Source organism: Canis aureus, chromosome 2 (assembly GCF_053574225.1).
Source record: "Canis aureus isolate CA01 chromosome 2, VMU_Caureus_v.1.0, whole genome shotgun sequence".
NCBI lineage: Eukaryota > Metazoa > Chordata > Mammalia > Carnivora > Canidae > Canis > Canis aureus.
The window spans coordinates 30,527,429-30,548,493 of record NC_135612.1 but is presented as its reverse complement, the minus strand read 5'-3'; the positions used below and the strand labels follow the sequence as shown (position 1 = coordinate 30,548,493).

The 21,065-nt window shown below is 47.8% G+C and overlaps 1 protein-coding gene and 1 long non-coding RNA gene across 3 annotated transcripts in view; one reads left to right on the top strand and one right to left on the bottom strand.

Annotated features, from left to right (window-relative positions):
• Positions 1 to 1,156: 1,156 nt before the first annotated feature.
• LOC144295239 (uncharacterized) lies at positions 1,157 to 4,902 on the bottom strand. Its single transcript, XR_013362580.1, has 2 exons — positions 4,755 to 4,902; positions 1,157 to 2,811 (listed from the first exon to the last, which is right to left on the bottom strand). It is a non-coding gene; the product is annotated as an uncharacterized LOC144295239 (long non-coding RNA).
• The window catches only part of IQGAP2 (IQ motif containing GTPase activating protein 2), a 288,130-nt gene continuing 270,681 nt past the window's right edge, over positions 3,617 to 21,065 (top strand). For both annotated transcript variants that reach the window (XM_077867634.1, XM_077867629.1), the window contains exon 1: positions 3,617 to 3,740. The gene's annotated coding sequence lies outside the window, so the exon portion shown is untranslated. The remainder of the gene's footprint in view (positions 3,741 to 21,065) is intronic.

Here is a 21,065-nt window from a genome sequence, read left to right as displayed (position 1 = left end):
GATAGAAATGGAAGGGAGTCACCCAGAATCAATGTTGCTTTCTCCTCCTGCTCATTGCCAGGCTGCCCTGGGAATCATCTTCTGAGTCACTGGAGTTCTAACTTTCTTGAACTGTGAAATGGGAAATAATAATGGAATTGTGTGTGGTTTTATTTACTTGCTAAAATTAGACTTTTCCAAAGTTTGATTTGTTTAGAACTTTAAGGCAAAGAGAAAAATGCAAGATTGCTTACTGATTTAGCATTAACAAAATAGTTGAAAGTTGTCCAAAATCATACAGATTTTAGTGGAGTAAAAAAATGACTTTAATGGAAAAAGAAGTATATGTAAACAAATATATGTATAGTACAAAAAGCAGTGCACGTAGACTCTCAGGAGGTGTGGAATGAAGTGCAGGCTCTGTTCTTCCATAGCCAAGGAGTCACACAACCTCTCTGTGCTGCTCAGCCTTGTCCATACAATGATGCTACGAGGCCATCAGTCCTACAGTTATTTAATCCCCTGATAATACTATTCCTTTTTTTTTTTTTTTTTTGAGAACTGAAACACTTACGGTTGCATTTATTTGTTCCGATTTTTTTTTTTTTAACTCTGATGTTGGACTGTAACAATTTCCTTTTTAGCTATAGAAGTCTCCCTTGGAAAGAAGTGCAGTTCCTGCTCTGCCATTTGCTTTTTCTGGGACAGAGAATGGGTTAGAAAATCTTAACAACTCAAGGGCTCCCAGAACTTGCAAAAAGCTTTGAATCATTTCTTTCTTGTCATTGCTTCATGCTTCACTTCCTTGGGTGATACTATGAAAGCACATTGCTCACTATTCTGGTAATATTAAAATGATCAATAAAATGATACTGGAAAATCACCAAATTATTTCAAAGGTGAATGGAATGTTAGAATTGCAAGCCAAGATTTTTACTTAAATATACTTTTTAAATCCTGTTTGATGCTCTTGATATAATTAATCTGTTATAGTTATAAAAACAAAGTTGCACTTTTTTCCAGACACCTTCATGCTCATTTCATTCAAGAGGTAACTCTTAGAAAACCATCTTTTAAAAACAATGTTGCTTCAAAATTGTTTTACTGTGTCTAGTTTTTCAATGTCATCTTTTGTTTCACATTAAAGAAAAAAACTCTTGCTTTATTAAAAAAAGACTTTTTAGTAGATGGCTTCAGTTTTTGTTTTTAATATTCTTGCAAGCACAATCACATGGCAAAGTACGTTGGCACATTGCCTTGTATTTATTTGACTCCCTCTCCAATGTCAAATAGTCCAGAATTCTGCAAATAAGTTTGTTTTCTGAGGTTCTGCAGAGAAGTGATCTGAGAGCTAGTACTCTTACCCAGTGAATGCAGACTGAAATCCCAAAGATGGATTCCAGCACTTAAAAAAAAAAAACAAAAAAACAAAAAAACAACCCAGAAGCATTTGCTTTTAGTTTCTTTGTAGTGTTAAGTTCTCTATGGAAGCATTAGTCATGACAGTTTGAAACCACCCCAGAGACCCCAAAGAAGAGCTGACCAGCTAGCGCATGAACTTAGAACGACTTTCCTCCAGAGCATCTGTTTATGCTTTAACCTTTACTTTCTACCATTAACAGATATTTACTTATTACAATCTGTGACATCTATGGAAATGTTGATGGCACCAACTTATTTGTATTAGAATGTCCCCTCTATCACTTATTGGTGTGGACGTCATGGAAGCTCTCTTCTTGTCTACTCCTGCCACAGCCGCTTCTCTAATCTACCTCATAACCTGCTGCAAGATTTACCTTCCCTGAACTCCCTTTCATCATGCAGCTCCCATACCCAGAACTTTAAGGGCTTTCATATGCATCCAACTCTCACCCACTTTTCAAGGTCTACCTCAGGGCACACTTTCAAATCCCTTTGCCTTCCTTGACCATTCTAAGTTTACGATTTCCCTCTCATCTCTAAATAGGTAAAAACACACACTTTGTGGGGTCTTAAATCTTCCACTGACAGTGAACACGGTTATGTGCGAGAGCTTTACAGTCCAGTACTTTATACATGGAATCATAGAGATGGCATGAACTTTAGATTATGCTCCAATCCAGCATCTTCCAAAGCGTAGAAAACTCTCCCTGAACATGCTCCTCCTCCAGGTGAACACCGACGGGCAGGGTGCTCTAACTTAAAACGTGGCTGTTTCACTTTGGAATTGCTCTTTTAATTAGAGGCATCTGCTCTTTAGGGAAGAAAACCCCCACACATCCCATCCCGATCAGGGGAGAATCTAATGGCTCTCGAAAAGAAAGAAAAGAAAAAAAAGAGAGGAGTGGTTGAGAATCGCCTCTCCGGCCTGTCTGGGTGGGATGTCCCTGGGGCCAAGCCAACCGCCTCGTGCCTACCCTCTATTGAAGCGCTCTTGCAGGGGCCGCAGGTCTGCGGTTAGACATGCCACTTCCCGAGCACCCCCGAGGAACTGGAACCTCTGAGGGTGGGGCCCTCGGGGCTGAGCTTCAAGGGCCGCACCCCCCCCTCCCGCCGTGAGACGGGAGCCCCCCGGCCCGTCTTTGCGTGCTTCAGGAGAGTCACGATGCACTTTCTCTCCAGTTAGAGTCTCACACGCTGCCGCAATTACTTTGTTTTGCCAGCACGTGGTCACCGACGCCTCTGACAGTCCCCAAACAGGTGAGGCATGGGTTTAAAACAGTCCCCCAGGGGCAGCCCCGGCCTGCAGCCCTGGGCGTGATCCTGGAGTCTCAGGATCGAGTCCCACGTCCGGCTCCCTGCATGGATCCTGCTTCTCCCTCTGCCTGTGTCTCTGCCTCTCTCTCTGCATCTCTATGAATAAATAAATAAAATATTAAAAAAATAAAAAAATAAAACGGTCCCCCAGACCTCCTGCGGTGCTCGCCCTGGAGAGCCCGCGCCGGCCACCGCGACCGCGTTAGGAAAGCCCTTCCAAGGGGGCCTCGGGCCGTTTAGTGCCCTCCGGGCTCGGCCGGGACTGGCTGTGCTGGGAGCCCGCCTGGGAGAGGGTCCCCGGGGGCGGCGGGGGGCGCTGCTCCTCTTGCTCTCCCGACACTCGCGCACTCCCCGTTCGTCATGAACGGGGAGCCCTGTATTTTGTAGACAAAGAGTCGCAGAAGCAACTTTCGAAGTTAAAGCAAAAGAAGAAAGGAAAGAAAGGAGGAAAGGAAGGAAGGAAGAAGGCACGGCGCCACCTCCCCGGGGCGCAGAGAAGCGCGCCCGCGTCTCCCGCGCTTTCCCGCTCTGCCCCACGTGGGCTCACTCCACCCTCGGAACTCTCCAGAAGCCCGCGGCCGGCCGCAGCGCCCCCGCCCCGCAGCGCCCCCCCAGCCCCCCGCCCCGCAGCGCCCCCCGCAGCGCCCCCGCCCCTCGCTCCGCCCGCCCCCCGCTCCGCCCGGCCGGGAAGGGGCGGGCCCTCGGCTCCCGCGCGGCGCCCGGCTCGCGGTAGGGGTCGCTGCTGCGCGGCGCGCTCCCGGGGGATAACGGGGCCCGGCGGCAGGAGAGCGGAGACCTGCCCGGGACGCGGAGCTCGCTCGTCGGCGTCGGCGCGGCGGCTGCGGGAGCGGACCCGGGAGCGGACCCGGGAGCGCCGGAGCCCATGTCGCTGCGGCCGGGGCAGGGCGGCGACCGGCCGGACACGAGCGCGCCCGCGGGCCCGGAGCCCGCCAGCCTGGCCGGCGAGGGGAGCCGCGGGGGGCGCGCCCCGGAGCCGCCGGCCCTGCAGAGACCCCGTTATGGCTGTAAGTACCCGCGGCCTCGGGGAGCGCTCCCGGGGCGCCCCTCCCCGGGGGCCGCGCTGGGGGACCGGGGGCCGGGCAGCGGCTGCGCGCTGGCGAAGTTCGCAGCCGAAGTTGCAGGAGGCGGCGACCGCGTCCTCCCGCCCCGCGAGTCCTGATGCGCAGCGGGGGCCCCGGCCTCCCCGGGGAGCCCGGGGGCCGCGGACCGCGGGCCAGGTGGGGGCTTAGGGCCCTCAGGTGAGGAGCCCTCGGAGCCCCGGGCCGCTACCGCCTGGGGCCGGGGGGTGGCGTGAGCGGCCCGAGCCTTCCCGCTCCCAGGGAAAGTTGGTCTGCGCTGCTACAGGTGGGCAGGGCCAGCGCCCCGCGGCCCCGCGGCCCCGCGCCCGCGTCCCGGAGGGCGGGAGGCCCCCACCCCGCGCTCCCTCGCGCCCCCGAGGGCAGGCCCCCGCCCCGTGCCTCCCCAGGGCAGGCGGCCCTCACCCCGCACCCCCCCAGGGCAGGAGGCCCCCACCCCGCGCCCCCGTGCCCCCCGCGCCCCCCCCACGTCCCGGAGGGCAGGCGGCCCCCACCCCGTGCCCCCCCAGGGCAAGCGGCCCCCGCCCCGCGCCCCCTCCGAGGGCAGGCAGCCCCCGCACCGCGCCCCCCCAGGGCAGGCGGCCCCCACTCCGCACCCCCCCAGGGCAGGAGGCCCCCACCCCGCGCCCCCGTGCCCCCCGTGTCCCCCCACGTCCCGGAGGGCAGGCGGCCCCCACCCCGTGCCCCCCCGAGGGCAGGCGGCCCCCGCACCGCGCCCCCCCAGAGCAGGCGGCCCCCGCACCGCGCCCCCCCCAGGGCAGGCGGCCTCCACCCCGCGCCGCCCCGAGGGCAGGCGGCCCCCACTCCGCACCCCCCCCAGGGCAGGAGGCCCCTACCCCGTCCCCGCCTCGGGCAGGCGGCCCCCTCTCCGCCCCCCCCCCAGGGCAGGCGTCCCTCCCGCCCCCTCCTCCCCAGGGCAGGAGGCCCCCGCCCCGCCTGCACCTGAGCGGGAGGCGGGCCCCGCCGCGGTGCCTCCTCCCCGGGCGCTGCTGTCCCTCTGCCGCCCTGCGACCCTGCGGCGGCCGCCCTGGCGAGGCCCCGGAGCCCGCGGAGCCCGCGTGACCCGCGTCGGGGCGTCCGCCGTGAGCAGCCCCGGGGCCGCTCGGAAAGGGGGGGGCAGATTAGCCGCAACCACGTGTCTGCGTGCTCAGAGTCCATAGTCTTCGCTAAACTTGTGCCAGGAAGTGTTTCCTTTAAAACAAACAACGGCGGCGCTGGGTCTGCGCGGGCGGCGGTCCGGGGCTGCTGGCTGTTCTGCCCGCGGGCTCGTGCGGCGACGGCGGGGGCACCTGCGAGGCCTGGGCCGCGAGGCCGGCGGCCGAGCCCGGGACGGGGAGCGGGTTCCGCAGTGCGGCCCTGGGTGCCAGGCAGCGGGGAAGAAGCCCGAGGAGCCAGATGCAGCCTCCGCGCGGTGCGGGGCGGGGATGGCGGTGGCGGCCCCCAGCGGGCCCGGGGCCCAGGGCTTGGCAGCCTTCACTGCACTTGGGGGAACCTCGCAGGCCGCGGTCACTGCTGTGGACCTCAGGTCGGGGACAGTCTCCTCCATGTGACGAGCTCCCGAACAGTGGCAGCTGGCTTCATTGTGCCGAGTTATACGATGACCGCAGAGTCTGGAAACGAGGCAAATACACACCAGAAAACCCCCCAGTTTTGTTTTTTTTTTTTTAATGATAGTCACAGAGAGAGAGAGAGAGAGAGAGAGAGGCAGGCAGAGACATAGGCAGAGGGAGAAGCAGGCCCCATGCACCGGGAGCCCGACGTGGGACTCGATCCTGGGTCTCCAGGATCGCGCCCTGGGCCGCTGCGCCACCCAGGGATCCCACCCCCCAGCTTTTGATACATTTTAAAGCCGATGTATTTGGTGGATCATTTCTCACTGATTCAATGTGCTGTGCAGAAGTTGCAGTGAATGGGGACGGCTGGGCGGCCCAGGGCCTGATTCCGGTTGGGGGATCCAGTCCCATGTGTCCATCCCCCCCCCCCCCCAGAGCCTCTCTCTGTGTCTCTCACGAATAGGTAAATAAAATCTTAAAAAAAAAAAAAGTTGTAGTGAATGAGGAGGAGTAATGCAGCATCTTTACATGCAGACACAGATGGATTTGTGATGTTTTTTGATTTTCTGTCAAATGTACCTGTGGATTTAGCACACCCCAGAAGCAGCAGCCAAGGAGGTTCTATCCGACCTACAACCACGAAGAACACTCCACATTGCCACTTTTTCTGGAAATGATTGTCCAACTTTTCTCACAACTTTGGTGTAATGGAGTGGTGTGCCTGCTTGTTGGAATCACTCCCATTTGCGTCTTGCCAGCTCACAAAGTGCTGGCATTCTTTGGTCATTGAGTAGAAGAAAAGTGTTTGATAGTTTCCAGATTTTATGGTCACCCTAAAATAAGGCTTTAATAAAGGAGACTGTTAAGTCCTTAAAATGAACTTTTTTGTAATTTTGCTACCAGGTTCATAGTTTTTTGAAGAATCTAGTCGAATACACTTTAGTATTTAGTGTTACTCAGTGTCCGGTAATACACGTTATTCATGCAAATGGAGACTGTATGATGTATTACAATACATAATTTCTTTTTTCTAAGGTTTTATTTATTCAAGACAGACGGGGGAGGGGGGAGGCAGAGACACAGGCAGAGGGAGAAGCAGGCTCCATGCAGGGAGCCCCATGTGGGACTCGATCCCAGGACCCCGGGATCACACCTTGAGCTGAAGGCAGACACTCAACCACTGAGCCACCGGGTGTCCCTATAATACATAATTTCTGGTAGTGGTTTGATTTTTGGGCTCCTGTCCACACAACACTGCAAATAGTGCTGTGAGCTCTTCACAGGAAGTCTGGGGAAGGAAAATGTAGTGTCCTCGCCCTGTCGATTATAGAATTTTACTGTTTCTTCTCTGGGTTTAGCGAGTAGAGGCTCCATAAAACCCTGAACTATACCAAACAGGTTTTATCCCTGACACTTAACAGTAAGCAAAGCCCTAGTACGTTCCCTCTACATGGTTATTTCAGTTCTAGTACTGTACATTCTAAGTAAAAGGTATTTGAGACTGGACTTTGAAACAACTTTTTAGTAGTTGGTATTAACTGTCACACTTGTTTTAGGCCTGGTCCTGCCATCTCTCCTTCCCTTGAAATGTCGTTTGATTCAGTAATTCTTGGACAAAGTAAATTCACTGAGCTCGGGGCTGTCACAGTGTCTCTCTTCTCCACCAGGCTCGGTGTCTGTAAAATACCACATAGTAAGTTGTACTTGAGGGATTTCTCAGAGTTCTCCATGAAGGCATCCTTCTCGGATTTCTGACATGAGACGTTACTGAAGTCTTCCTGTTTGGCACACTGGAGCACTGAATTAAAATTAAATAGATCATTTTCTATTTAATCCCCACTTTTTCCATTTTTGGCTGCATTCTCCTGCAACCTATGAAATTACTTTGTGTCCTGTTACTGTAGGACAAAGTCGACATAGCTCATTCAGTCCTGCAGGGAATACGAGGCAAGAGGTAAAGCTGGAAATCGTTTTACTCCATCAACAGCGGGGAGGGGTCGAGGGAGGAGGAGAAGCAGACTGCCCCCTGAGCACAGAGCCAGATGCCAGGCTAAACCCCAGGACCCTGAGATCATGACCTGAGCCAAAGTCAGATGCTTAACCGACTGAGCCACCCAGGCGCCCCAAAACCAAACTTAAATGACACTTATGCTTGGGCATGATTTGCAAATAATTTTTGTGCTGTTGTAACGAACTATGATGAATTAGCGAAAATAATGCTCAAAACAGTTGCCACCATGATCTGTCAAGTTTTCCTGTGGTTTCTTGCGAGTTAATACTACAGATGGTAAAAGGGGAGCTTTATGACTAGACTTAGAAGATCTCGCTGAGAACTGATAATTTAGTCAACATTTAAGTGCCTACTGTGGGTAGTAATCAATGTGCTTTTGGCAAGCACTGCCGTTTTCTACCCTCTGCAAAACTTCTTTTCTCTCAAGAGAAGCATTGTAGAACTAATGGCAATCAACGTTTCACTGTTTTTTCTTAAAATCCAGCATGGGCCATAGCAGAAGGGGTGTGTGTGTGTGTGTGTGTGTGTGTGTGTGTGTGTTGAGGGCAGGGGATGGGAGGCTGTCCTGGCTGATGCTGTTTGTTTTTTTGTTGTTGTTTTGTTTTGTTTTGTTTTGGATAATGCTCTTGTTCGAATGGTGAGATTTCCAAATCTCTTGGTGACTGGAGTAGAAGTTAAACCTCTTTTTTTTTTTTTTTAAGATTTCATTTATTTATTCATGACAGATACAGAGAAAGAGAGAGGCAGAGACACAGGCAGATGGAGAAGCAGGCTCCATGCAGGGAGCCCGACGTGGGACTCGGTCCCGGGACCCCAGGATCATGCCCTGGGCTGAAGGCAGGCGCTGAACCGCTGAGCTACCCAGGGACCCCCCCTAAGTTAAACCTCTTAACCCTTTCTCAGTATTAATCTGAGAAGAAATATAGGTTGTTACATCTGTCTAGTGCTTCTTGGCTTCTCCATTGTGTCGGTGTTTTCATGCGAATTTAAAAGTTTCAAGATATCTGCTATGTTGCCTCCTGATGCTGTCATTAGTAGACAAAAAGGTTGTTCCCTCATGTACTATTATTTTGAGGTTTTCAAAAGGATCTTCAAGGCCAACAGCTCAAGGGTTATTGTAGTATGCCTTTAACTGTAATTACACATGTTGTTAGCCAAAATGACTTGTTTGGGAGAGTTTAAGCTTGTAATACCAAGTTTGTTTCAGAATTGAGTATCAGGGTGTTAGCTAACTCCTTTTTTCTCTAGAGAACCATTGGTTTGCTGTTGCCCCTTACCCTCCCACTACGCAAGCTTTTTAACAGTTCATTTCATTTAAAAGTCTAGTGTGCAAACAGACCTAATGCATCAAGCCTTCATGGTGACCAAAGGAGAAACAAAGGCCGCTCATCTTCTGATGTGATGGTCAGTTGTGGTCCTACAGGGTGGGCAGTTCAGCCTGGGAAATTGAGGTTGGTGTACTTTGCAAGAGCTGGTGCTTTTCATGTGCAGCTGTTATCATCTGCTCATTATTACCTTTGAGAGGGCCAGCAGTTTCCCTATTTCACAGAGAGGCCGAAATCCGTGATTATGTCTCAAGGCCACACAGCTGGCTGGTAACAGTGGGAACTTGAAAGTTGGTGCTATCAGAACCTGGAAGCTTTGCTCATCGGCTGTTGTCAGTTTGGTCTCCCATGAATTACTTACGGGGGTTTCACCTCTTTTTGTTTCAGACGTTGGTCATGATTTATCAAAGTCCAGAAACCCATAGCTATTTGGACAATGTGATCATTTAAAAGTAGATGCATGGTATTGTCTAAACTTGATTTTTGCTTCCTCCCCATCCCCAAGAAAGCATGGACTTTTTATAGAGTACATCCAGGCTTCATCAAGTGGTTTTATGTATGTATAGAAACATCCCGTTTCACTATGAGGCACTGAAATAAAGGAAGGTTTCTCTATAATACAGCTGTATGTTCCAATGAGTCCAAAGGGAATAATTTTTAAAACACACTTTATTCCGTAGACTGGCCATGCCTTAAAATCTGGGGTTGATGAGAAATCAGACAGCAGCTTGCAGTGAGGTGACCGACAAGTGAGCCAGTACTTTTTCACATTACTGTTCGTGTTTATTTTTCTTACTTGAAGAGCAGAATGGTGTCCGTGACCCCGGGGTCCTGGGATCCAGTCCCGCATCGGGCTCCCCACGGGGAGCCTGCTTCTCCCTCTGCCTGGGCCTCTGCCTCTCTCTGTCTCTCTGTGTGTGTCTCTCATGAATAAATACAATCTTTTTTTAAAAAAAGTGAAAGGCATCCTTGTGTATTGGTTGTATGGGTAGCGTGTTTGGGACTGAAGCTTAGGTGGTGGGGATAGCTGCTGGGCCACAGTCGGGGAGCCGGAAGGGCATCTGTCCTGGAATATCATTCTTTTGTAGATAACAAAGGGCAGTGAGACCTGTCTTGAGGAAAGTAGTCTTTCAGTGAAGTATCTTTTTCTTTGAAACACCTTTTGTGTTTTGTTTTTTTAACTGTCCATTAGATTTTGATTGGTGAGTGGCCCAGAAGTGGGGCCTGAGGGAAGGTTAGGTGTGGGTGGAGGGGCTGGCGCTGCAAAGCGTAGGAGGGCAGGGGAGGCTTGTGCTTGTCATCTGCTCCGGGTGTCGCTCAGAGTCCCTTCGCCACGCTTCTGGCTTTGGGGGTTCCTCGGGAAGGGCGGGTTTGTCAGAAAGTTTTGCTCAGGATGGGATGGACGTTGCTCAGTGACGATGACTCCTGCGGTACTGACGGCGGTCAAGGAATACAGAGATGGGGAGCCGTGTACCCTCCTGGGCCTGGTCAGCTCCAGCCAGGGGACAGACAGCTAATTCTAAACCATCCCAGAAAAAAAAAAATAAAAAAATAAAAAAAATAAACCATCCCAGAAGGTAAATTTCTCTAAGAACAGGCGAGAAGAAAAGGTGCACCGGACAAAGCTCTTGACAAGTAAACGATTTGGCAGTAGGTTTCTGTCACCTTTTTTCTTTTTCTTTCTTCTCTCCATTACCTGGGGCAATTTTTACTTCACAGATTTTACTAGAGATTTAGAGCCCTCAAATGACTGGCGTCCCAGTTTGGTAGGAAAGTGGCTCACACCGTGTTTTCTTTTTTTTTGACTTTTTTTTTAAATTTTTATTTATTTATGATAGCCACACAGAGAGAGAGAGGGGCAGAGACATAGGCAGAGGGAGAAGCAGGCTCCATGCACCGGGAGCCCAACGTGGGATTCGATCCCGGGTCTCCAGGATCGCGCCCTGGGCCAAAGGCAGGCGCTAAACCACTGCGCCACCCAGGGATCCCCACACCGTGTTTTCCACTCATAAGTTGGCCCAGAGACGTAACTAAATGTTAAGTGGCCTCCTACTGTGTGAGCGTGGATGGGGCCTGTGCGCCAGCGTGCTTCAAAGCCCCTGACACTGTCTCTCCCGCCAGTGCCATGGTTTTCGGGGAGCACTTTCTGGAGGAGCAACAGCGCAGAGCATTGCCTGAGAACCTGTGGCAGAGGCCAATTTCTGGGCACCCCTTCCCTAGGCCTTCTGGATCAAACTGGAGGCGGGGCCCAGCACTATCTCGGTGAACCTTGTAGGGGATTCTATTGCACTGGTCAAGGGCAAAGGTGAAAAGACATTCCTTTTATTTTATTTTTTTTAAGATTTTATTTATTTATTCATGAGAAACACAGAGGGGCAGAGACACAGGCAGAGGGAGAAGCAGGCTTCCTACAGGGAGCCTGGTGCGGGACTCAGTGTGGGACTTGATCCCGATCCCAGGACCCCGGGATCACGCGTGATCCAAAGGCAGACGCTCAACCACTGAGCCACCCAGGCGTCCCTGAAAAGACGTTCCAAATACACAATCTCCCTCCTCACAGTGCTTGCAGGTTTTCATCAAGTAAGTGTAAATACGTGGGTACGAACCTGAAGGCTTTAGTTAACTTACTCCGTGTGTGTTTGATCTGAGCACACACTTGGCGCTGCATAGAAATCTGGGAATCGATTTCTCTACAAGTTTGTGTTTATTTTATAGGATTTATTTCGTCTGTCTTTAAGATTGCTTTTCTCACTTCTGGGGAACAAATGTGATGTGGAAGATAAAGTCCAAAATCTCCATGGAGGAGGGATTGAGGGCCACTGCCCAAGGATTTCTCGGTGGAGGTAGTGCTTTTAGAGCACTGAGAAGACTGAGGGAGCTGGGAAAGCTTTCTATGTAAAAGGGAGGCTCCAAGCTGGCAATTCTGGGCTGTAATACTGGCATGGATGCCTAACAGTAAGGCTTGAAGGCTGTCCTCTTCCTCCGTCTTTTTCTTCAGAACAGCTTGAAGTGTTTTTAATTCACTTATTCATGGTATTTAGAACAGTTGAATATGCTAGCAGAAATACTCTTCAATAGACATAAGTGGAGCCAGTTACCCCCACACTGCAGGGAAACTACAGATCTATTTATTTTGTTACTGATTACAGACAGGAGAACATTCCTATGATTTGATTTGATTTTTTTGCTTGGGATCCCCAAAGATGACTTTTTTTTTTTTTTTTTTTTTAAGATTTTATTTATTTGTGAGAATGGTGGGGGGGAGGAAGGAGACAATCTCAAGCAGATGCCCCCACTGAGTGCAGAGCCCCAGTGGGACTGGATCTCATGACCCTGAGATCATGATCTAAGTCAAAATCAAGAGTCTGATGCTTAACTAACTGAGGCACGCAGGTGTCCCCAAAGATGACTTTTAATTGTTCTCCTTTATCCATTACTATCAAATTTCTGAAGGAAGACTTTTTATTTTTTTTATTTATTTTTATTTTTATTTTTATTTTTTTTATTTTATGATAGTCACAGAGAGAGAGAAAGAGGCAGAGACACAGGCAGAGGGAGAAGCAGGCTCCATGCACCGGGAGCCCCACGTGGGATTCGATCCCGGGTCTCCAGGATCGCGCCCTAGGCCAAAGGCAGGTGCTCAACCACTGCGCCACCCAGGGATCCCGTTATTTTTATTTTTTAATTTTTTTAAATTTATGATAGTCACACAGAGAGAGAGAGAGAGAGAGAGGCAGACACACAGGCAGAGGGAGAAGCAGGCTCCATGCACCGGGAGCCCGACATGGGATTCGATCCTGGGTCTCCAGGATCGCGCCCTGGGCCAAAGGCAGGCGCTCAACCACTGCGCCACCCAAGGATCCCTGAAGGAAGACTTTTTAATATTATTTTTAAAAATCAAGATCAATTAGTTCCTGGTAATATTCTCCATTCTCATGGGCTTTTTTTGCTTGGTTTGTTTGTTGTTGCTTTGTTTTTTGCAGATATGAATTCAGTCCTAAGTAATGTTAATGCATTTCCTTGGTCCTCTCCATCTAAAAAGACTTGATTTGCAAGTGATGGAAGCGACAACATATATTTCAAATTAAGTGATGTTTATGTTCAATATCAAGCGGTAGCTTGTTACCCTGGCATTGAGAAAACGTTCAATAAATATTTGTTGTTACTACGGGTTTTGCTTGAAGTGTTGGTACAGTACAGTTTGTCTAAAGGAGGAACTTCTTTCTTCTATCTGTTAAAGATAATCAGAGCAGCTTTCAAGTGCCAGGCAAATATTTAATGTTTGTTTTCACACTCTGTGGGACCTAGGCAAGTTATTTTAATTTCTGTGTGCCTTAGTTTCCATACTTGTAAAATGCAGGTGGGAAAGTCCATGCTTAGTGGGTTAAATGATTTAATACATGGAAACATACATGTTCAGAATGTGCCTCTGGAGAGTCGGTGCTTGGATATTGGAGAGGGACGGGTGATGGCGGTTCCCCTGCATCACAACTGCCCCTTGCTTCTCTCCCCTGCTCTTTGCCCTTTCCTAGCCTGAACAAAAAGTGGACTTCAAATCTTGGGCCCAGGTGCACCTGGCTGGCTCAGTCGGTAGAGCATGCTACTCTTTCATCTTGGGGTCGTGAGTTTGAGCCCCACATTGGGGGTGTAGTTCACCTAAAAAAAAATATATATATATATATATTTTTAAATTTTTATTTATTTATGATAGTCACACAGAGAGAGGGAGAAAGAGGCAGAGACACAGGCAGAGGGAGAAGCAGGCTCCATGCACCGGGAGCCCGACGTGGGATTCGATCCCGGGTCTCCAGGATCGTGCCCTGGGCCAAAGGCAGGCACCAAACCGCTGCGCCACCCAGGGATCCCTAAAAATATATTTTTAAAAATTCCTAAAAAAAAAATAAAAATAAAAAAAAAATAAAAATTCCTTGGCCCATACTATGTTGAAAGCATATACACACGGGAAAATCTTTTAGTTATGTATATGGAAATTGAATGAGCCTTACTTTGGGTGGAGATTAAATTATCCTTGTTTATGTATACGTAAAAAAATCCCAATGCATTTCATTGCTGTTGCCAAATCAGGTTGAACTGGGATTGGATTTCTGCCTTGCATTTTTCTGTCATCTTAAAAATGATCATGGGGTTGTCACTCACACATCTGAGTGAGGAATTGTTGCCTGGCATTATTAAGCATCCTGTTATCTCTTTCAGGGTTAAGCTGATTATTATTGCTGCTGCTGCTGATTTGAAAGCCCAAGGTTTGTGATGAGGAGCTACTTGAAATAAGTGTTAGTTTTTATGTCTGGTTCCCTTGTAGAGTTTGGTGTGGCTAGCAGGGTTCCACCTTGTGCTGTGGGGGCTTGGAAGGGAGGTGAGGAAGAGGAAGAGGTACACAGGGTTCATCTGCCATCTGTCAGACCTTACTACCTCTAGAAAGTTAGTGAAATTCAAATGATAGGAATAAGTAGGATGTATGTTGGCCGTGAGAAATGGAGAATCTAGGCTGCTTCTCACCTTGGCACTTGGAGATGACTCATTCATTCAGCTCTCCTTTTCTGCTAGGCGCTTTATGCTAGCACGTTTCATATACACATTTTCTACCAACCCCTGTACTCCTCAGTGTCTAAAAAAGGGAGAATTAAGGGGCACCTGAGTGGCTCAGTCGGTTAAGCATCTGCCTTTGGCTCAGGTAGTGGTCCGGGGTCCTAGGGTGGAACCCCGCATCAGGCTCGCTGCTCGGTGGGGAGTCTGCTTCTCCCTCTCCCTCTGCCCTTCCCCCTGCTCATGCTTGTGTTCTCTCTCTCTCTCTCTCTCTGAAATAAATAAAATTTTTAAATGGGGAAGGGGAGAACTGAGTCCTGCTAGACTTAGGTGGCTCCCACATGGCTGTTGGGTGCGTCTTCCACTTTGTTGTTCTTGGCCTGAGCCCTGGGCTGACCAAGCAGGCTTCACAGGGGTGGGGTGAGACAATGGAAAATGTCAGCCACATAGTCAGCCTCACAGGTTAGGAGTTCTCCTCTCAGTCACCCCCGAAACTCTGCCACCCCCAATGGGATCCAGGAAGGCAGCTTCCCAGAGCTTTGCTCATACGGAACCCTTAGAAGTTATCAGAGAAAGGGTCATTACAAAGCTAATGCAGATGTTCTTTAGTTTTCATTCTGTAGCTAAGATTTATTTTCCAAAGGGAAAAACAATTAAGAAAACATATGTAAAGGCAGTTACCTGTCATGGGAATTGGGGTGCCATGAGGCCTTTCCTTTGGCACTGATTCTGGGTTCTGTCTCCTATCTTCCTCAGTTCTCTGATACGGTGTCTGCTGTTGTCCGTTTGAATGAGCCGGTATTCTGGAGCATTGTGCTTACGTATTCCTCTTCAATGTGGGCTCCGGCAGGGGTGGGAATATTATTTTAAGTTGACTTACCATGAATTACCTTTTAAAACAATCAAATGAGTTTTGAAAAATACTGTACTACATGGATTATTCTAAGGAAAAACATGGACAAAATTAAAAAAAAAAAGAAAACCTTGAGGGGTCTCGACTGTGTTTTGGTTCCTGCTGTATCCCCAGTATCCGGCACATAAGCCAATCCTCATAGCAGCAGTGGGTCCATGTAGGTAATAAGGTAATGGGTGAATTAAAAAAAATGTGTTTCCTCTTCAAATTTTTTATAAACCTATTTTTATAGTTAAAAAAAGATTGCAATTAGTTACCTTTACCTGATGAGAATACAGAGTTCTTGTTGAGAAAATCAGAGTGGGATAGACAGGTCTGTTGTCATGAAAGGATTCAGTGAAGATCTGATTTTCCAGATATGTGTGTGTGTGTGTGTGTGTGTGTGTGTGTGTGTGTGTGTGTGTGAAGGCAGGATGAGATGGAGAGACAGGGTGAGGGGCTGAAGTGTTCAGAGGTCCAGGACTCATAGCTGTTAAGCTGTTGGAATTGGGATAGGGATCGAGAGAGGTTGGATGAAAAACATAAAGATCAGCAATGGTGACAAGAAAAAAAATCCCAACTGGGCAGTAGCTGTTTAAGGTTTTCTGTTTGTTTTAGTAATCTCCACACCCAAGGTGGGGCTCAAACTCAAGACCTCAAGATCAAGAGTCACGTTTTTCCCGCTGAGCCAACCAGGCGCCTCAGGTTTTTAAAATGTGTGAAGGGAAAATGTTAAGGAAACTGATCTGTCAAAAGCAATAATGACCCAAAAAGTAGTGTCCATGGTGACAGTAAGGATGGGCTGACATAACAGTAGGGGATTATTCTCTTGACTCACAAGAAGTCCTGAAAGCCTGTCAAGAGGTAGAGACCATTATTTACGTTTCTTTAATTCAACAAGAGGTGTTTGATGTTGTGTATATGATGGAATTTATACAGTTTGCAGACCAAATGCTTTCAGAGGTCAAGTGTGATCAGAGCCTTACCTAAAAATAAGAAGCTTTGCAGTGTCCTTCAATTGGAGATTGCATTTGCTATGTTAGTCACTCAAATTGGGAAGGACATACTTTTTTTTTTTTTAAGATTTTATTTATTTATTCATGAGAGACACAGAGAGGGAGAGAGGCAGAGACACAGGCAGAGGGAGAAGCAGGCTCCATGCAGGGAGCCCGACGCGGGACCCGATCCCGGGTCTCCAGGATCATGCCCTGGGCGGAAGGCAGGCGCCAAACCGCTGAGCCACCCAGGGATCCCTGGGAAGGAAATATTTTTGAACAGTACACAGATCACAGGAGTCTAGAAGCTTATTGGCCTCTTGGAAGCTGCCATTGTCCCCTGCGTTATCTTACACAACTGAGGAAGCTGTGGTGGAAATCTTGTCACCCTGGAACCATGAGAAGCGTGAAGCACTATGAAGGCAAGGGCAGCAGCTAGCATCTGAGAGCTTAGGTTAAGAGGTGTCACTTGGTATGTGATGTTGGATAGGACTTCCCTCAGCTCCTGTCTGTTATCTGAAAAAGAGTTTATGTTTCCCCTAAAAGGGATACGAGGTATGGGAGGTTGCTTGAAAGTTGATTCAAATGTGTATACGTGTGATCGTGTCTGGGAGTAATTTTGCCACTTATTTGAAGAACTTCTTGGTGTAGTCTTACTCATGTTATCGTTGATCACTTAATCATCTATCTGCCTTAAAGGCAGTGCCACTTTAGTTTTGTGACACATGCTGTCTTTGTACCCAGATTTGAAATGAGATTTTTTTCTTCTTCCTGTAGCTTGAAAGGCAAAGTTTTGACTTGAGGCAATGTTATCTGTGAGACGTGAATTTTCTAAATCCTAGTATATACTCTGTGGCCAGATCCCTCCTTGTCCAGCTGAACATTTCTTTTAGTAGGAAGTGTAAATAATGTAAACACAAGTGAATAGTAGGATCCTTAAACGTGAAAAGACTTTTCAAGAGTAGTGTCATTGAGACCTGTGCTGTAGGGGAATGTTTCATAAAGGGAAACTACTCTATGGGACAGGGGAAACCTGTGTGTTCAGCAGTGGAGGATGATGCTACGGAAGGCAATTCTGTCTCTCAGTCTGATGATAGAACTCCTTTCTTTCCAGGGCACCTGAGTGGCTCAGTCTGTTAAGCATCTGACTCTTGATCTCGGAGTCATGAGTTCAAGCCTCACGTTGAGCTCCATGCTGGGCATGGAGCTTACGTAAAACAATAAAAACTTCTTTTTTTTCCAAAGTGAGATGTTGTGATTTATTCTTAAGGAGGAGTAGAAGGCAGGGCAGCTGGGGTCATTTGGGGCTTGAGAAGAATTCTCAGGGTTGCTGGGTGTCAACAGTGGGGCAACTTGCTAAGATAATACCAATCGTTGACTACTACCCGTGCCATCCTAATAGCATATCTTGGTTTAGAGCTCTTATAATTCATTGCTGGCAACCTGGCTGCCTAGTAGTATCTCCACAGAAGCTTTACAAAGAAAGTGTTGGTTCCCTGGATCCCATCCCCCAGGTACCGTTTATTTGTTTTGATATAGAACTCTGACATAGGTGTTTTTATTTTGTTTTATTTTTTCTATTTTTTAAATAAAAATTTCGAATGCCCAAAGCCTCAAACAAGCAATACAGTAAACGCCCATTTCTTTCACTTAGCTTCTTGCCATACTACTCCATCTGCAGACATTGTGACAGCTCACCACTAAGTACTCAACTTCCATCTTATATGCCAACAGGGACATTCCCCTCCACAACCACATCCCCCATACCACCAGTACCATGCGTCCAAGTCCACTGTCCAGTTTGAAATCCAACACTGAGATTTTTCCCAGGTGTACTTTATAACCAACTTTATGGATCCATGGGCCAGTCAGGTTTCTCACATTGTTTTTGGCTGTTATGTCCACCCCCATCTTGGTCTTCCCCAGCCTGAGACAACTGGCCACTGCCACCTCCCTATTGCTTCAAGGATCCTGAAAACCCTGAGGAGCCCAGGCCCATTCCTGGCATGAATGCCTTAAGAGCAGTGTGGTTCCTCCCAGCACACCCCATCAGGAGACCACCAGGTCCAACCTGCTGCTACTGGTGATGAAGAGATAGTTTTTAAAACTTTGTAAGAGCTTTCAACGGGCAGCTAAGTTTTAAAATCCACTGAATTAAAATTCCTTGCTCTGTGTGTATTTGTTGTAAAATATACAACATAAAATTTATCATTTCAAGCATTTTTAAGTGTGCAGTTCTATGGCATTGGGTACATTCACAATGTTCTGCAATCATATCCATGGCTCATCTCGAGTTTTTTTCATCTTCTGAAACTGAAACTTTGTACTCACTAAACAGTAGCTGCCCATTCTCTCTTCCTCCCAGCCTCTGGCACCCACCGTTCTATTTTCTCTATGATTTTGATTACTTTAGATAGCTCATGTAGGTGGAATCAGTGATTTCTGCCCTTTTGTTTCTGGGCTTACTTCATCTACTGTAGTGTCCTCAAGGTGCATCCAACTTGTAACATGTGTCAGAACTTGCTTTTTAAGGCTGGTTAATATTCCATGGTGTGTATAATATACATGGTATTTATAGATAATATATATGGTGTGTGTGCACACACACACACCATATTTTGTTTATCCATTGATGAACACTTGAGTTGTTCCACCTTTGGCCATTGTGAATAATGCTACTTTGAACATAGGTGTGTACAAGAATGTGTTGGAGTCTCTGCTTTCACTTCTTTTGAGTGTATGCCCAGAAATGGGGTTGCTGGATCATATGGTAATGCTCTGTTGAATTTTTAGAGAAACCACCACCCACCTCTCACTTCTCAATAAAGTGAACTGAAGAAACCTCAGAAGGGTGAAGTATCTTTGAGTTTAAGGAAGCACTTGGAATACAGGCCTCTAGGCTCCTGTTGATATTACCTCCCCAAGGGTGTGTGTGGATTGATCTCCTCTTCATAGGGGATAAAGACCAAAGGTATAAAATCTAACTGTGGCAAGATTTACTTTTTTACAACCTCAAGTGGTATGCAGAATAAGCGTGAGAGTGCAGCATTTCCTTAACAGTATGTGTAACTTCTTAGGTTTAGTTTGGGGCTGGCAATTTAAATAAGTGGTATTAGTACATAGAAAACAAGTTGCCCTTGGTCTCCATAAGTACTACAAGGGAGGTAATCAGTTGCTTCTCTGGATCTGTGATGAGATCTTCAAAACAGAATATTTTAGTTAACTCCTTCAAATGCTAAATATGTGACCTTGGGCAAAGTCTTACTTTCCCTGGTTCATGTTGTGCAACTGTAAAACGGGGATAATTACAGTAGAATGAATTAATCTATGCAAAGTCCTTGGTTTCTGGTACAGAGAAAGCACTCATTCAGTGCATACCATGAATATAATAATCCCCATCCATGTCAAAGATGTTATTTAGATCTGATCATCTTTGGAAGTAGTATTTGAAAGTGGGTATTTTTTAAATGAGTTATTATTGTTTTACTGGACCTGGCATCTCTATTGGGCAGTCTGTGACTGGTAGCCTGAGGCCTCTAGAATGAGGATTCTTTTTTTTTTTTTTTTTTTAAGATTTTACTTATTTATTCATGAGATACACACACACACACACACACACAGAGGCAGAGGGAGAAGCAGGCTTCATGCAGGGAGCCTGACGCGGGACTCGATCCTGGACCCCAAGATCATGCCCTGGGCCGAAGGAAGGTGCTAAACCACTGAGCCACCCAAGGATCCCCGAGGATTCTTGAGTAAAAAATGGTGGGAACATGTGAGATCCCCGGCTGTAGAATGACTGTGGACTAGAAGTAAGGGGGAGCTATTTCCTAAGGGTGAGTGTGGGTCATTTTTATATACAGCTACAGCTGTGGGGTCAAGGTTCAGAAAGTGTGTTTGGAGGGTTTTGGCTTCATTGTGCCCTGGGTACTGCAGACCCAGGATTGGGCAGGCTACTCTTTCGGGATACTGCTTGTTCTTCTCTTTCCTGGTTGAAAATGAGCTGAGAATTTTAAGATCAGTCTAAGTCCAAAAACCAAGTTACTGTGTGTTAATGGTAAGTTTGGAGTTTGTGCTAAATACAGCATATGAAGTCCCAGGAATTCTTTAACAAGAGAAGATGTTGGCTCTGCAGAGCCAGTAGCCCAGTAAGTATTGAAAATCAGACTGTTGTACTTTAGTGGGAAACCCTGGTCTTGGGCTTGTCTCTGGCTGCCTTATGCAGACTGTGGAGAGACACCCTGTAGTGCTTCATGTCTTCCAGGAGAGGACAGGACCACGAGAGGTGGATAATGTGCACACAGTTCAAAAAGAGGGATTGGCTTCTGCCTTTTTCCGTCTGTTTAACCTCTGAAGATGCTGATAATAACACACAGGCATAGTGCATACGCGTGCCTGGTGCTGTTAGAGGCACTTGATATGAATTACCTGAGTTAATCCTTACACTGACTCTCCAAGATCGGTCATGTCATCCCCATTGCATAGGTGGGAAGAATGAGGGACAGAGAGTTTGAAGGGCAGAGTCAGGATTTGAATCTAGGCAATGTGACTCCAGAATTTGCGTGTATCGTACCTGTTGGATATAAGTAAAAAAGTCAGGTTTTGCACTTGGTACTGTTTTCTGGGTATTGCATCTAGCCGTTATATTAGTTGCATATTTGTAAAAAATTAACGCAGACTGTGGGCTTACATGGAGTTTTAGAGGAAACAGTAATGTATTTTCTCACAGTTCTGAAGGCTTGAAGCCCAGTCAAGGTGTTGACTGGGCCATGCGCCCCTAAAGGCTCTGCTGGAGGATCCTTTCTTGCCTCTTCTCTTCCTTGCTTCTGGTTGCCAGAACTTAGAGTTCCTTGGCTTTTAGATGCATCACTCTAATCTCTTTCTTTGTGATTACATAGCATTCTCCTGGGTGTCTGTTCCCTCTTCTTATAAAACA